Source organism: Triturus cristatus, chromosome 1_2, assembly GCF_964204655.1.
Source record: "Triturus cristatus chromosome 1_2, aTriCri1.1, whole genome shotgun sequence".
NCBI classification, from domain to species: domain Eukaryota; kingdom Metazoa; phylum Chordata; class Amphibia; order Caudata; family Salamandridae; genus Triturus; species Triturus cristatus.
Window position 1 is genome coordinate 530,657,807 of NC_140580.1, and position 14,443 is coordinate 530,672,249.

The window sequence follows — 14,443 nt, forward strand, 5'->3', positions numbered from 1 at the left end:
GGTCAGCAGTGTGGCCTGGGTGCGCAGGGGAGGCACTGTCTCTCTCTCCCCCTCTCTTCTTCTCTCTCTCCCCCTCTCTTCTTCTCTCTCTCCCCTCTCTTCCTCTCTCTCCCCTTTGCTGTCTCTCTGTCCTTTGATGTGCGCAGGACACACCTTCTCATCATGATTTTTGTCTTGCAGGCTGGGACCTACGGATTGTCCCGAGGGGAGCGGCCATGTGTCTTCATTTTGTTTCATTTCAGTGTTCATTTTAATAAAGTTTCATATGTTGCTTTGAAAGTGAATGTTTGCTGCTCTTTTCTGTGTTGACACATGCATGTCACCAGTTGGGATTGTGCGACGACAGGCGGAATACTTTGTGCATGTTTGGGAGCAGCTGATGTGGCATGTCTTTGGTCGGGGTTCCAGGGAGGGTTGGTCCTGCGGGTGGTGTCGGTGGGTGTTGTGGTCCTCTTGGGTGTCCGGGCCGCATGATGAGTGGCTCCATGGCTTCTGTTGCCCTTCGGGGATGGCCCTGGGCTGGTCTCCTTTTTCTGGTGCAGGCTGCGGTCCGACTTTACACCAGGTCAGAGCAGGTGTAGATTTCCTGGTGCTAATGCGCCTTATCGCCTGTTTTGTGTTTTTATCGCCGATGTGGCTGGTTGTGGTGAATGTTGTGGTGTGATGTTGTCGCGCATTTTGGCACGGGAAAGCCCACTCTGCATCTCATTAGCAATAGTTGCGCGGGTCCTCTGTGGCGATGTTTTTTTGCGGCTGCTATCACGGGTAAACTGGTATTGTGGACTGTTTACACCGGATTGTGAATGGGGAGGTATTTTTATCTTAACTTTGGCTGCGATAAAGTGCCGTTGACTCGGCAATAGTTTCTTGTGAATATACCCAAGATATTCTTAAATGTTGATGAGAAATAGCACCAAATAGCACATTGCATGCAACTGACCACATTACACTGGGATAAAGGGAAGTTTTAAGGCTGAATGTGAAGGAGCAAGGACCAGGGTGGTGTTGGTTGAAGAGTTATTTTCTGACTTGGAACGTTTCTGAGATGGCAGAGTCCTCAGCAGAGCAAGGCAGCATGCTGCATCCAAAGGCAGGGTTGTTGACGATGAAGGTCTCAGTGAAGCCATCGATGAAGGTGGGAAAAGCTCAGAGTGAGAAAAGTCCGGAGTTTGCGCCCTGGAACTGTCAATGTCAATCAGATGTTGCTCAGCGTTGGGTCCGGTGCAGATTTCTACCTTTGAACGTACTCTCTTTTCTGGAAGTCGGATTTCTTTGGTGATGGAAGGCTGCAGGCTGTAGATGGAGAGGGTTTGAAGTCATCGGATGCTGGTCAACGTCAGATTTGCTGCTGCGGAGAAGGACATAGCAGAAGGCGTGGCGAAGTCAGGCCCATGGGAAATGCACTCTCAGCAGATCGGCTTGGCAGGTTAGTTCTGGTTTTCTGTTGGTTTTCCATGCAAAAATACTTGAAAAGTTTCCAAGTCCCATGTTTTAGGTTTGGGCAGTAGATTACACTCTGACACCAGTCAAGTGTGCCAGGACCTTAGGAATTGCACATGGGGTGACGACTCACTCCAACAGAAACCACCAGCAGAATCCAGGGCAGGTCCAGTTGAAACATGCCAGCTGGACTTTGCAGGAAGGTGGGCTTAATTCAGCTTTTGTGTATCTGTAGCTTAAAAGGTGGTCAGTCAACCCACCCTTGGAATCTACTTCTTAGTCCTGGGTACAAGTAGGAGCAGGTCTAGACCTTAGGGTTCATTTCACAGATCACAAAAGCAGGTGCAGTCCTTCTTCTGTCTTCCATAAGTCCATAGGTGTTCTTAAGAGGGTTCCCGGGGGGCCACATGTATGCCTGACACAGGATTGTGGGTGGGGGTGACCTTTGACTCTTCTCTAACCAAGAGGGAAAAAGTTCCCATGGGTAGCTCACCTTTGCAGCATTCCCTCTGTGCCCTACTGCACAGAATGCCATAGTGCCCCTTTCACCTATAAACAAGAAGGCAGAACCTTCCCTCTCTTATGCAGAGCTCCTGTGCCCACACTAGAGATATGACAAGAGAAATGAGAAAACCCTCCCCTGTGGTCACTCAAACTCCATTCTTGTGGCAGCTTCCTTCCCACTGGGACTAGTGCTTGACTGACTACCTAGATAAAAGGGAGGCAGGCCCAGGTGTGAGCTACATCTTCCAGTGACAGGGGAGGCATGATTTGAAGATATGCAAGGGGTTGGGCACAGCCCCTATGCAATCCTGTCAGGGGAAGGTCACCTTCTCCTTACATCCAGGTCCTTTGTCTCCACTCTTGGAGTCAATTCATACCTAATCATGGAGTTATTCTGCTCCTATGTGACTGTTGAAAGCTCAGGCAAATGGGCTTCTAGAGTCTTTACACAGGCTCTAAGATGTTTTTCAAAAGTATCTTTAGTGAAATATGTGGCACAAATCCAACTTGAACAATTAATTAGGCTTGTAATAGATATTTTAAAAATTAAAATATTAACTTTTTATCTGGTTCCATGACATGTTTAACATTAAACGTTTACATGTCCTGCTTTTAAATATTATGCACCCTACCTTATGGGCATTTAAGGCCTACCAGGGCCGGACTGGCCGTAGCGGGCACCGGGCAATCCCCCGGTGCGCCGCATGGGTGGGGGCCTGTTTTGGGCCCCTGGGGGCCGTTTTTGTTGCAGGGCTGTTTTCGCAGCATAGCTTCAAAATCGGCCCTGTAACAAAATCGGCCGGAAACCGGCCCTGGCAAAGAGCTCGGTGGCACCCCCAACCCCCCGTGGGGGTGGAGGGGGGCGGCCGAGCACTTTGCCAGGGCCGATTTTGGTTGCCAGTCCGGCCCTGCTTAGGGGCGACTTATCAATATTCAAAAGGAGGTGTGAGGCCTGTTAAAATAGGTTGTTTCGGGAGCTCAAATTTGCAGTTTAAACTTGCACAACCAAGTTACTGGTGGCAGGCCTGCGGTCATGTTTTGCATTGTCACTTTAATGGTGGCACAATATATGCTGCATCCCACTAGCGACGATTAACGTAGTACATGGTACAAAGTGTACACAGGGCCTCTAAGGACTTATTGGTGAGTTAAATCTGATAGTCAGTACTAAAGCCAATGTAGCCATGCATTTATCGGTCAGAAGTGCCTGTTATCAAAGTCTCAGAGCACAATTTGTATCTGTAGGTTTCTTTTACAAGGTGTCATACAATTTTCCTTGTTCATGTTTCACCATTAGGTCAAGGTAATTTATCCAACGGTAATGTAATCGCCCACAACTTTAAGTCTGTACTTTGATGGTTGAGCCATTTTATGAAATCTTTCATGGTCCTCTCTGCCCCTTGCCAGATCATAAATATGTAATCTATATATCTCATCCTCATATAGATGTGCCTCTATACCAAGAGTGAAGTAAGCCTCTGTTGCCATACCCTTTACCTAAGTAATAGTCTGTTTAAAACTGAAATAGTTTTGAAACAAAACTAATGTCTGCTAGTTGTGTGATAAAGCCAGCTTTAGGTTGATTATCTGATAAGGTGGAAGTCAACACTCTATGGAGCGTCTTTGGTGCCTCGTCTTGTGGGATATTCATATATATTAATTCCACATCTAGTGTGAGTAATATTTGTCTAGTGTCATCAAATGGTCTTTCGTAATGATCTACGTGTTGTTCTCTCTGCTAGTGATATAGTACCATGTTTTAGGCCACTTCTTTGCTTTAGTACTCAGTTCTCAAAAGTAATCAGTTCTGAAAGCATCAAATGGGCATGGGGTGAAAAAGCAGAAGGAGGTGACAGACCTGTCATTCTCATTCGGTTTGTCTTTAAAGAAGTCTAACTGTGCAAAGCAAGTTGAAAAATTCTGCCCTAATTTTAACCCCTTGAGTGCCACAGACGTGATGGTTATGTCCTCAGCCTTGGCGCTCCTCTGCCGTGGATGTAACCATTTCGTCCAGGCACCCACCCAAGGGGAAAGTGCTGGTGCTCCCCCCGTGGGCTGCTATTTACGTGACCCTCACCTGGGATCAGGGGCAGCTCCCCCGCAATGGCGGAGGAGCATCGCTCCACCGGCTCAAAGCCAGCAGGTGACAAATAAAAAGATACACTATCATCGTTTTATTTTTCACCTGCTGGCTCTGAGCCAGCAGGTGCAGGGAGGAGAGGGGTCATGGGAAGGGAAGGAGGACTGATTGTGCACTTCTAAGTGCACATGTGTGTTTGGCTGGCCGTCTTATGCTGGCCAAACACAAGTGCATTATTAGGTTTCTCCAACCGGGCTGTATTGACCAGCCGGGTTGGAGAAACAGAACAGACTCCTGTGTCTGAGCGGAGCATCAAACGAGCCCGCTCAGGCTCAGGGTGTCTGTGATGCTGTCCCAGTGTCTTCTGGGACAAGGAAGAAGGAAGAACACCAAAGCATGATGCTGAAGGAGGCAACTTAGTTTTTTTAAAATATTATTAAACTCCCCATGTGCCCCCCATCCCACACTCCCCACTACCCCCCTCCACTTGCCTCACCACATTTTGTTTGTGGCGGCTGCCCGGGATGCCAGGGGAAGAACTTTTGCTGCCACCACTACCCCACCTCAGCGACCTGATGATGTAGGTGTGTGCACAGCGTGCTGACGTCATCAGAGCAGGTCGAGGACACACAGGAAGCAATGGTTTCCAGCATGTAGGAGGAATTGGCATGTCTCTTCCTCCTGGTGAGCATTGTGCACAACAAAGAGGCATGGGTAGGGAAGGAAAGAGCTTTTCCTTTCCCCCGGTGGCTTTTGCTGTGCATTCCTGCTGCACAATCAAGGGTGGGCCGCGATTGCGCAGCAGGAATGCACCCATTAGGCCATCAGGTATTTTTTGGGAGCATTAGGAGTGGCCCCTTGGGCAAGGGCGGCTCCCTTTTATGATTGGCAAACCTGTTCATTTCTGTCAGCCATATTTTTTGGCCGATGTGCCCCAAGGGGGGCAGAAATCCACTAGACCCCAGGGATATGTTAGTTGGCATGTGGGGGAATAGTTCCTTAGGCAAGGGCACTCCCTTTTTTTTGGGGGGGGCATTATTTTGGACGTTTCTGTCCCCCTTGGGGCCAGATCTGCCATATGTTTACGCCGATCTGCTCCCAAGGGGGGCAGAGACCCACTAGACACCAGGGATAATGTAATTTGGCATGTTAGGGAGCAGCTGCTTAGGCAAGGGACCTCCAACGTTTTTGGGGGCATTATTTTGGATGTTTCTACCACCCTTGGGGCAGATCAGCCACATTTTTAGGCCGATATGCCCCCTGATATGTTGGGGAGGGGCCCCTTGGACAAGTGTCACTCCCCATTATGGGGGCAATATTTTTGCCATTTTCTGCCCTCCCTGGGGGCAGATTGGTCTTCTTATTAGGCCCATCTGCCCGGGGCAGAAAGCCAGTAGAAACCAGAGATTTTCTTTATTTATATGTCAGGGATCAGCCTCTTGGTCAAGGGTCGCTCCCCATTATGGGGGCAATATGTTGGCTGTTTTCTTTTCCCCTTGGGGCAGATCAGCCTTATGTTTAGGCCCGTCTGCCCCTAACAGAGGCAGAAAGCCACCAGACACCTGGGAAAGCTTACGTGTGTGTGTGTCAAGTGGAGTTCGGCTGACGGTCTGCGTGTAATGGCATTTGGCTGGTGCTGTGTGTACACTGGTGCATGGCTGGTGGTGTGTGTGGACTAGCACTTGGCTGGCAGTGCATGTGAACTGGCACTTGACTCATGGTGTGCGTGGACTGGGACTTGGCTGGCGGTGCGGCTGGACTAGTGCTTGGCTTGTGGTGCATGTGGATTAGTGCTTGGCTGGCACTGTGTGTGGACTGGTGGTGTGTTGGTGGCTGGTAGCCAGTATGTGTATTGACTTGCTTGATGTGTGTTTGTCAGTTGTCTGATGCTTGGGTGCATGGATTGGAAAGCAGTTGGTGCCTTTAGATGGCGTTACAGCTCATGAACTGTAAGTCAGTGGTTCTTTGATCTAATGTTGAAATTATTAGCAATGACTTTTGCAGATTGTATTTCGTAAAGTCATTGGTGAATAACGCTTTTTTATTATGAACCACTTAATTACCCTTGTGTCACTACCCACCTGAATGCCTGTGTTTGACTAGTGGATGGGTGTGCAGTAATGTTTTGCTGTTTTTTGCCAGCTGAGCTAGGACCCAAAATCCACAGTTAGGCACATTGCATAAAAAAGGTCAGTTTTCAGTGGAAAAATGTGATGTGTCCACATTGCGTTTTGGGCCGTTTAATGTCACGGGTACTAGGTCTAACCACACAAGTGAGGTACCATTTTTATTGGGAGACTAGGGGAATGCTGGGTGGGTGGAAGTTTGTGGCTCCCTGCAGATTCCAGAACTTTCCATCATAGAAATGTGAGGAAAATGTTTTTTAGATAAATGTTTAGGTTTGCAACATGAACATGGTGAGAGCACAACCCCCCCCCCATTCTAAATTCCTCTGGGTGTTTAGTTTTAAAACATTTACAGGTTTGCTATGTTTCCCTAGGTGTCGGCTGAGCAAGGATCCAAAATCCACAGCTAGGCACAAGGCAAACAAATGTCAGTTTTCAGTGGGAACATGTGATGTGTCCACATTGCATTTTGGGCCATTTCCTGTTGCGGCCATTAGGCCTATCAACATAAGTGAGGTACCATTTTTATCGTGAGACTTGGGGAAATGCTGGGTGAAAGGAAGTTTTGAGTCCCCTCAGATTCCGGAGCTTTCCATCACAGAAATGTGAAGAAAATGTGCTTTTTGAGACAAATTTGGGGGGTTGCAAGGGATTCTGGGTAACAGAACCTGGTAAGAGCCACACAAGTCAACCCATATTGGATCTCACTGGAATGTCTAATTTTCCAAACTGTACATCTTTGCTAGGTTTCCCTAGGTGCCGGCTGAGCTAGGGCCCAAAGTCCACAGCTAGGCACATTGCAAAAAAAGGCACAGTTTTCAGTGGAAAATGTGATCTGTCCACTTTGCATTTTGGGACGTTTCCTGTCACGGGCACTCGGCCTACCCACGCAAGTGAGACTTATCGGGGGAACACAGAACAGTACAACAATGTCATTACCAATTGTCTTTCCATGCATTTCTACCTTCCAAATGTATGACAGTGTGTACAAAGAAGTCATTTTGAAGAATGCCCTCTAATTCACATGCTAGTACCGGTGCTCACAAATTCAGAGATGTGCAAATAACCACGACTTCTAAACTCCATATTTTTTCTTATTTCGGAAATCCATTTGTTTTCTCGATACCTATTTTTCGTTCTTTATATTTTACCGAATTAATTGCTGTATACCCGATACACAATAAAAAAACATTGAAAAGTGCAGCTCAGTTATTGGCTCTGGGTACGTCGGGTTCTTGGTGAATCTACAAGCTCTATCAAGTCTAGAAACTAGAAGGATCCAACGGACATAATGGTACATTGCTTTAAAAAATCTGCAATAGTTTGAAGAAGTTACAGGTGAAAATGTAGGAACAATTGGTTGTTTTTTCAACTCAATTTCAGTATTTTATTATTTCAACTGTTACTTTTTATAAGAAAATCTTGACGGATATACACTAATGACCACTTGCTGAATTCCGAAAAAGACATCCATTATTGATTTCAAACCCTTTTCTACCACTAACTGGAAGGAGGTTGAAAGAACAAAAAATTGTAAAAATGGGCTATGGCCCCAAAAATGCCAAAACTGCAGCGGTGGCCGGCACAGGTAAATGCGGTGAAGCAGGGCGGGCGGGGCAGGGTGGGAGCAGGGGGAAGTCGATAGACAACGGAATAGGTATAATTAAATAAATGAATAACACCTATTCTGTCGTCTGTTGAACTCCCCCTACCGCGCCCTGCCCCTCCGAACTTCCCCTCCGTGCTTACCTGTGCCAGCAGCTGTTGCAAAACTGTGTGGAAAATGTTTATTTTTAACAAATGTCTGCCTGTCCTGAAAGCTGGGAAGATGCTGATTTTAGCACTGCACCCCCTTTATTGATATAATTTGCAGGGGGACAAACAGATGCTTTCTTCTGCAGCCCTCCCCCCCAAAAAACGAAATGTAGCTGTATTTTGTCTAGTTTCTTGGTCCCCTCCAGGAGAAACCACAAACCCTGAGTACCATTAGGATCCTCAGGATGTTGAAAAAAAAGATGCCGATTTGGCATGGATACCCCATGTGGACAAAATGTTATGAGGGCCTAAGTGCAAAATACCCCAAATAGCCAAACAATGACTTGGCATGGGGGGGCCTAACAGTGAAGGGGTTAAAATAGTCAGGTTCCTTGTCAACACAAACCCTAGCCCTCTATCAAGAATCGGTCTTTCATCATGGTTGAAAATATGTTTGGAAAGGTTGAAATTCAATGATTTCTCCTTACTAGATGGAAATGTGTCTACCTTTTATCACCCATGATAAGAGTGACCCTTTTAACACGAGTATTGTTAACTGATTAAACGCATTTATTGCAGATCATTACATGAACAAGACTTATTAATTGAAAGCAACTTGGGTTGAACGCTGATTCCTACCAACAAGAGGGACAACTGTTGATACTCACTGAGAGAGGGACACCCACTCTCATTTTAATGTGCCCAAAACAACATGCAGATGAATACACTGTAGGCTAAAGAGGCCCCGCTTATATGCTTGTGTTGCAGAATACTTGAGCCAGATGACAATTGTCCTGCCCTTAAAATACCAACTTAGTTGAAACGTCGCCGCATCTCTCTGGTTGTAATTGGATTTGAATCATATTGAGACCACTGCTAAGATACTTCACTGGTCCCAGCACTGGACTCAATATACACCAGATGATTGTTTTGATGTTTTTTATGACAATGTAAATACTCACACTACAACAAGCACTGCATTGTCTGCACTCCATATATTTATTTAATATGAAATATTCTGAAAATGCACTAATAAAGTGTGGCCTCGTCTTTATTATTCTAATGTTGAAATTGAATGTGGTTGATGTAGTAGAAATAAGTATAGAATTGGTGCTAGGTATAGATTATGATATATACCTATGAATTAATCATGGCTATTGGACACGTGTTTTGTATAACTGAGGGTCTGTACCATGCTTAAAGGAAGATGTTATAAATAATGTTATTCATTAAAGAATACTAAGTTATCACTTAGTTAAACCATGTTTTTATTAAGCCTGGGAAGAGATCCAGGGGTTCCACTACGTGGAACTCCGTGATGTGCAGTAAAATCTCCACCACGCTACACGGAGCTCTACGAGCGTAGGAGTGCATTAGATAAAAGCCGTTTGCAGTGATTTTCAGTGCCAGGTGCTTGTCTGCACTGTGCAATCATCACGAACGGCACTATGCACAGCGCAAGCAGGCGCTGATTCCTTTCTGCCGCTCAGGTAGATTTTAATTCGAGCAGCAGCTTTCTCAACGCAAACAGATGGTTTCTCAACGCGAGCGTTCATGAGCATACATGACCACTCGCAATGAGAAATCTGACCGCTTGTGATGAGAAATTTCGCCGGGAGGTGACTTTCAACGCTCTCGCTCGCCAACTTGATGTTGACGATCGCAAATGAGGAAAAACCTCACTGGGAGGTGTTTTTTTTCCGCTCGCGCTCACCAACTTGACATTGATGAACGCGAGCGAGTAAAAAAACACCTTTACGCAGAGTGGAGCGTAGTTTTTTTAAACTCCGCGAGCTCCGCATAATGCGGAGTGTGGAAAACGCCGCAAACTACACGAGCATAGCGGGGTTCACCGCCCAGACTTAGTTTTCATGCTTACTGACATGTTTTCTAATTCACCAAATATTAATCTACTGATACAGTATGTTTTTGTTACATCATAACCAAGTCCAGTTGCACTCAACGTCTTGACACTCTAAACACAATTTTCCAACAAAAAACATTAGACAGAAAGGCCAACATCCACTGAGTACAGTTCACATTGACAGGTGGTAACTGTGGCAAACCAACATTAAAACTCACTGCCATTTCAGTGATTAAGACATACATAACAGAAACAATAAAGAAGCCGAGGACAAATTTGATCAGTCACCGGTCTGGAGTGGAATCCCCAAAACCAAGATTGGGAAGTGAATTCGAGGAGGCCGTAGTAACAACAGAATGGGGCTAAATTTGCTATACAAGGGATTCTAACAAAGCATAGGTCACTGGCAGAGTCATTGCTTGCTCTAGCACGGTCATCATAATATTCCAGATACAATCCTCATATGTCAAAGTACAATTTACAATTTACAATTTAAAATGCTTAGCTACAGGCTCAAATACCCCAGCACAGGTGTTTAATCCCAGGCAGAACACTGAAGAAAAAGCAAACATATATCTTAAGGTATCTCAAAACAGGACATTGAATTCAATATTTTCAGTCTTTATAAAAGGCATGTGTTATGTTTTAAATACTTCTCATTAAGGAAACTCTTAGCAGATTTTAAAAAGAATAGGGCAGTGTCAGAATTGAAAGAAAAATGGTTGCCAAGAGCTAATTCGGTTTCAACTGGACTGAGAACCAAAACAAATGCTCAGTCCTTTGGTCTTCTGCAGTAGCCCAAGGAACAGATTTATAGGGCTCCATATAAAGAAACATCTCTTTTTCAGTCATGCCAAGTACATCTTCTTTAATTCACGCTGAATGAGTGAGAACAACAGGCAGCCTCTCCCTCAGTGCCACTAAGGACTTTGTGTGTGTCAAGGCCTGTGCTTTCCTGCCACATGTGAACACAGTAGATAAAACTAAAACAACCCTAGACGTATTCTCTTTTGGTATATCCCATTAAAAGTATACCTATTGGTGTAGTTTGACAGATAAGCAAATGGTGGGAAGCAACACTGTGAGTGAAAAATTAAAAACATAGCTCCCTGAATGTGAGAAGTGGGGAGATATCCAATCAAAATGAAGATAAAGAAGAACCAGGCAAGCTAACAAATAGAAAGCAATTGGTTGGAACAAAGTTCATGGTTATTTTTCAGTGTGGGCCACAACAGGTCTTTTGAGTGCCCAGAGGTCATACAGAATAAATCTACCAAACAATAGTAAAGGCAGTTTTTATATGCATGATTAACCTCCTGCCCACGCCCGGGAGGAATTGATTCAGGAAAAGTCCAAAGTTCAGGCACACCCAAGTTATCAAGCACTATACGGGTGTGCCTGATCAGCTCAATGAACGAGTGTCATCTAGATTCAGGACTTCCCTGAGAGCCCTATGATAACCCTTTAACTTTGATGTCCCACACAAATAAACCCAATGCAGAACAGGTCCCAACTTTGTAATTGACATGATGCCATCGCACATGATCCAACAGCAACAGGAGTGTGTGAGTACCAGGGGACAGTCTACGTAAAAGCTATAAAATAAAAACTGCCTCACGTCTAGACAAATCAGGCACATAGGTGTACCCCAGAGCTTAGTGCCATAGGGTGGCACTTTGGCCTACAGCCCTGTAGAAAGGAATGAGCGTTAAATTAAATGCCTATCCTTGTCATATGTGAAGCGTAAAGTAGTTCCAGTAGTAGTAGTGATAAAATAATTCTCAACCTACTCATTTGTTTTTTCCATCCTTTTAAATCATGAAAAAAATCAATACCAAAATATATGAAATCATGCACTTGCTTTAAGGGGTGCTAGTTATGTCAAAGTTGTTTTTTACACCCTTGTGCAGTTGGAACATCATTAGTTTCCTTTTGGTTCTATTAACTGAAAGTCTACTTTTTGCTGGAATTACCAGTGGAAAATAAATAGAAATAAAACCTGTTCTAATGAGAGCCCATGATTCTTTAAAAACATTGATTTGATGATAATCAGTGTATTTACAAAACACATTATCCTCTAGTTTCTGTGCTAAACCAGGAATATTCCAAGATCAAGGGAAATATTTCAAACACTGGGTATGTGGGTTACTCCATTGGAGGCATAGACTGACAAATAAGGAGCAAAAATACATGGGGCAGTTCTAGCACAATTGTTGATTATAAACCCAGATAACTTTGTCTCAATGTTTAAATGGTATATGTGCCAGTCCAAACTCATATGAATAGCTGACGTTTCCTAATGGACACTCTTTCGCCCAGTGCCTTCTCATAGATATATGTAGGAAAAAGCCTCTTTCTGCATGAATACCCCCATTTTCTGGACTATTGCTGCTAATAGTTTTGAGTCTGCTAACCAGGCCCCAGTTCATGTGCTCTGACCACTAACACATGTCAAAATTGGCTATATTCCTAATTGGCATATTTAATTTACCTGTAAGTTCCTAGTATATGTTGCAACGTGTACCCAGGGCCTGTAAGGTAAATGTAGCTAGTGGACTGCAGCACCCATTGCGCTGTCCACTACAGTGTTAATTGCAAACATGACTGGTGGCCTACCATTGTAGTGCGGCTGTGCAGTATAATAACTGCAAATTCAACCTGTCAAAATAACCCCTTTTTACTGGCCAAAACCTTCCTTTCAATTATTTATGTCACCCCTAAATAGGCCTTGCTGTCCAGAAGACAGCGTGCATGCTATTTAAAAGGAGGGCGTGTACAAGTTTAATGTTAAGCACACCCATACCGTGAAAATGCCCCAAAAGCTATTTTCGTTGGAAAAGGGTTGGTTGTTCCATAGGAAAGAAGTGGGATGAACTATTACATTTTTATTGTTATTTACAGCTAGGAAACACTTCTAAATTTCATTCTTGGACTATTTGAAATATTTATTACATGCTAATTTCACTCCTGCAGTCAGATTTGAAACAAATATTTTGTCGCAGACACTATTAGAAAGTTTCCATTCCCCTGCCTTAAGCCAGGAGTTGAATAGTCCTTTTGATGAGGTATACGTACTCCCAGAGCTAAAACAAAGGGGAGGTGTTCTGTTTCTATGGCAGGATGACCATCTGGGCTGTGCTCAGGAACTTGATCAATGTCAAAGAGGCCTACCCTGTCACAGGCTAATGTTAGGTCACACCTGTTCAGAGCACTTCTTTGTTCCTTCAGTCAGACAGGCACCAATCTCAATGGGAGTGGTGCTGCCCCAGGAGTGGTCTAAAGTGCCTTCAGAGGAGGGATTGCTCATTTCCCTGGCCATGCCTCTGGGGTTGGCACCCAGACTCGGTACCAGGGGAGAAGAGTTTCACCATCATGGATTTAGAGGCACTGTGGCGTAGTTTGCAGTAGGGCATACAGCAACTGCTGTAAAAGTACCAAAGTTAGCCCTGTGAACCTTGACCCTATTGGTTAGAAAGGAGGCAAAAATCGCCCTCACTCTCAGGCTAGTTCCAGGCATAAATGTGGCACCTCTAGACATCCTCTTCAGAGCACTACTGAACATGTGGAAGACAGAAGAAGTAATGTATCTACAATTGAGACCTAAAAGGCTTGACCTGCTCCCTATGTACCCTGGACAAAGAGGTGGACCCCAAGGGACAGTCAGCTGACCTGCTGTTAAGTTACAGAGACAGAACAAGCTGTAAGAAGTCCGTTTTTCCTGTACAGCCCATCTGACGAATTCCAACTGGACCTGTAATGGGCCATGCTGGTGACTTTGCTGTAGTGTGTCTTGACCCCAAGTGTTGTTCTTCAGGTCCTTGGACCCTTGGCTGTGTCAAACTGTACTCCACCTAACACCCAGAGAACTCTGGGACTTAGAAATGTTTTGGCTCCAAAGACCTCCAGAGGAGTTGGAGAAACCTTCCAAGTCACTCCTACAAGGTACATTGCTGCTGGCCCAAAGATTTAGTTTGCTCTTGGTCTCAGTGGCGGATCTTCCCCAATGCCCACCCCTCCAGCCCCTGGCTGAGCGCCGTGTCACAGTGCTCAGACCAATCAAAACGCTCCAAGGGCACGAATTTGAATCCCACCCACTCTGAACTTTCCTTCCAAAAGTCAGCAGCTTCACCGGGACTTCACATAATGGTTATCTGAACTTATTAAGCTCTTCCCAGCTACAGCTTGCTGCATTGCTTGCTGAGGGTTTTTGGTTTTCATTTCAGATACTAAGTCCACAGATAAAACGTTTGACTGGGTCGAATCTGGTTTCTGTAGCTAACGTGTACTCCATCGCAGTCGGCCCTGAAACGTATCTAAACACCAGTCAAATGCAGCCAGATGACTTCAGTTAGTGCCTAACAACTGTTTGGTGCTATTTCTTTTAAAAAAATTAAACATTCATATCTCTGGTTCCCCTTATTAGATGAATGTGGTTTTGATGTCATTTTGTTCTTTAAATTATCTTCCATTGCTATAAATTAGAGTGGGATTTTATTTTTTTGTATCTTTCAACTTTTTAACTGTTGTGGATCTTGAAAATGCTTTACACATTTGCTTAACTTAAACCTGTCTTCTCTGTGCCATAGCTACCACGGGATAAGTTCAAATTTAAATTACTGAAACCTTTACTGGACACAACAAGAATAGTGACCTTATTACTTGAAGTGGGCTACC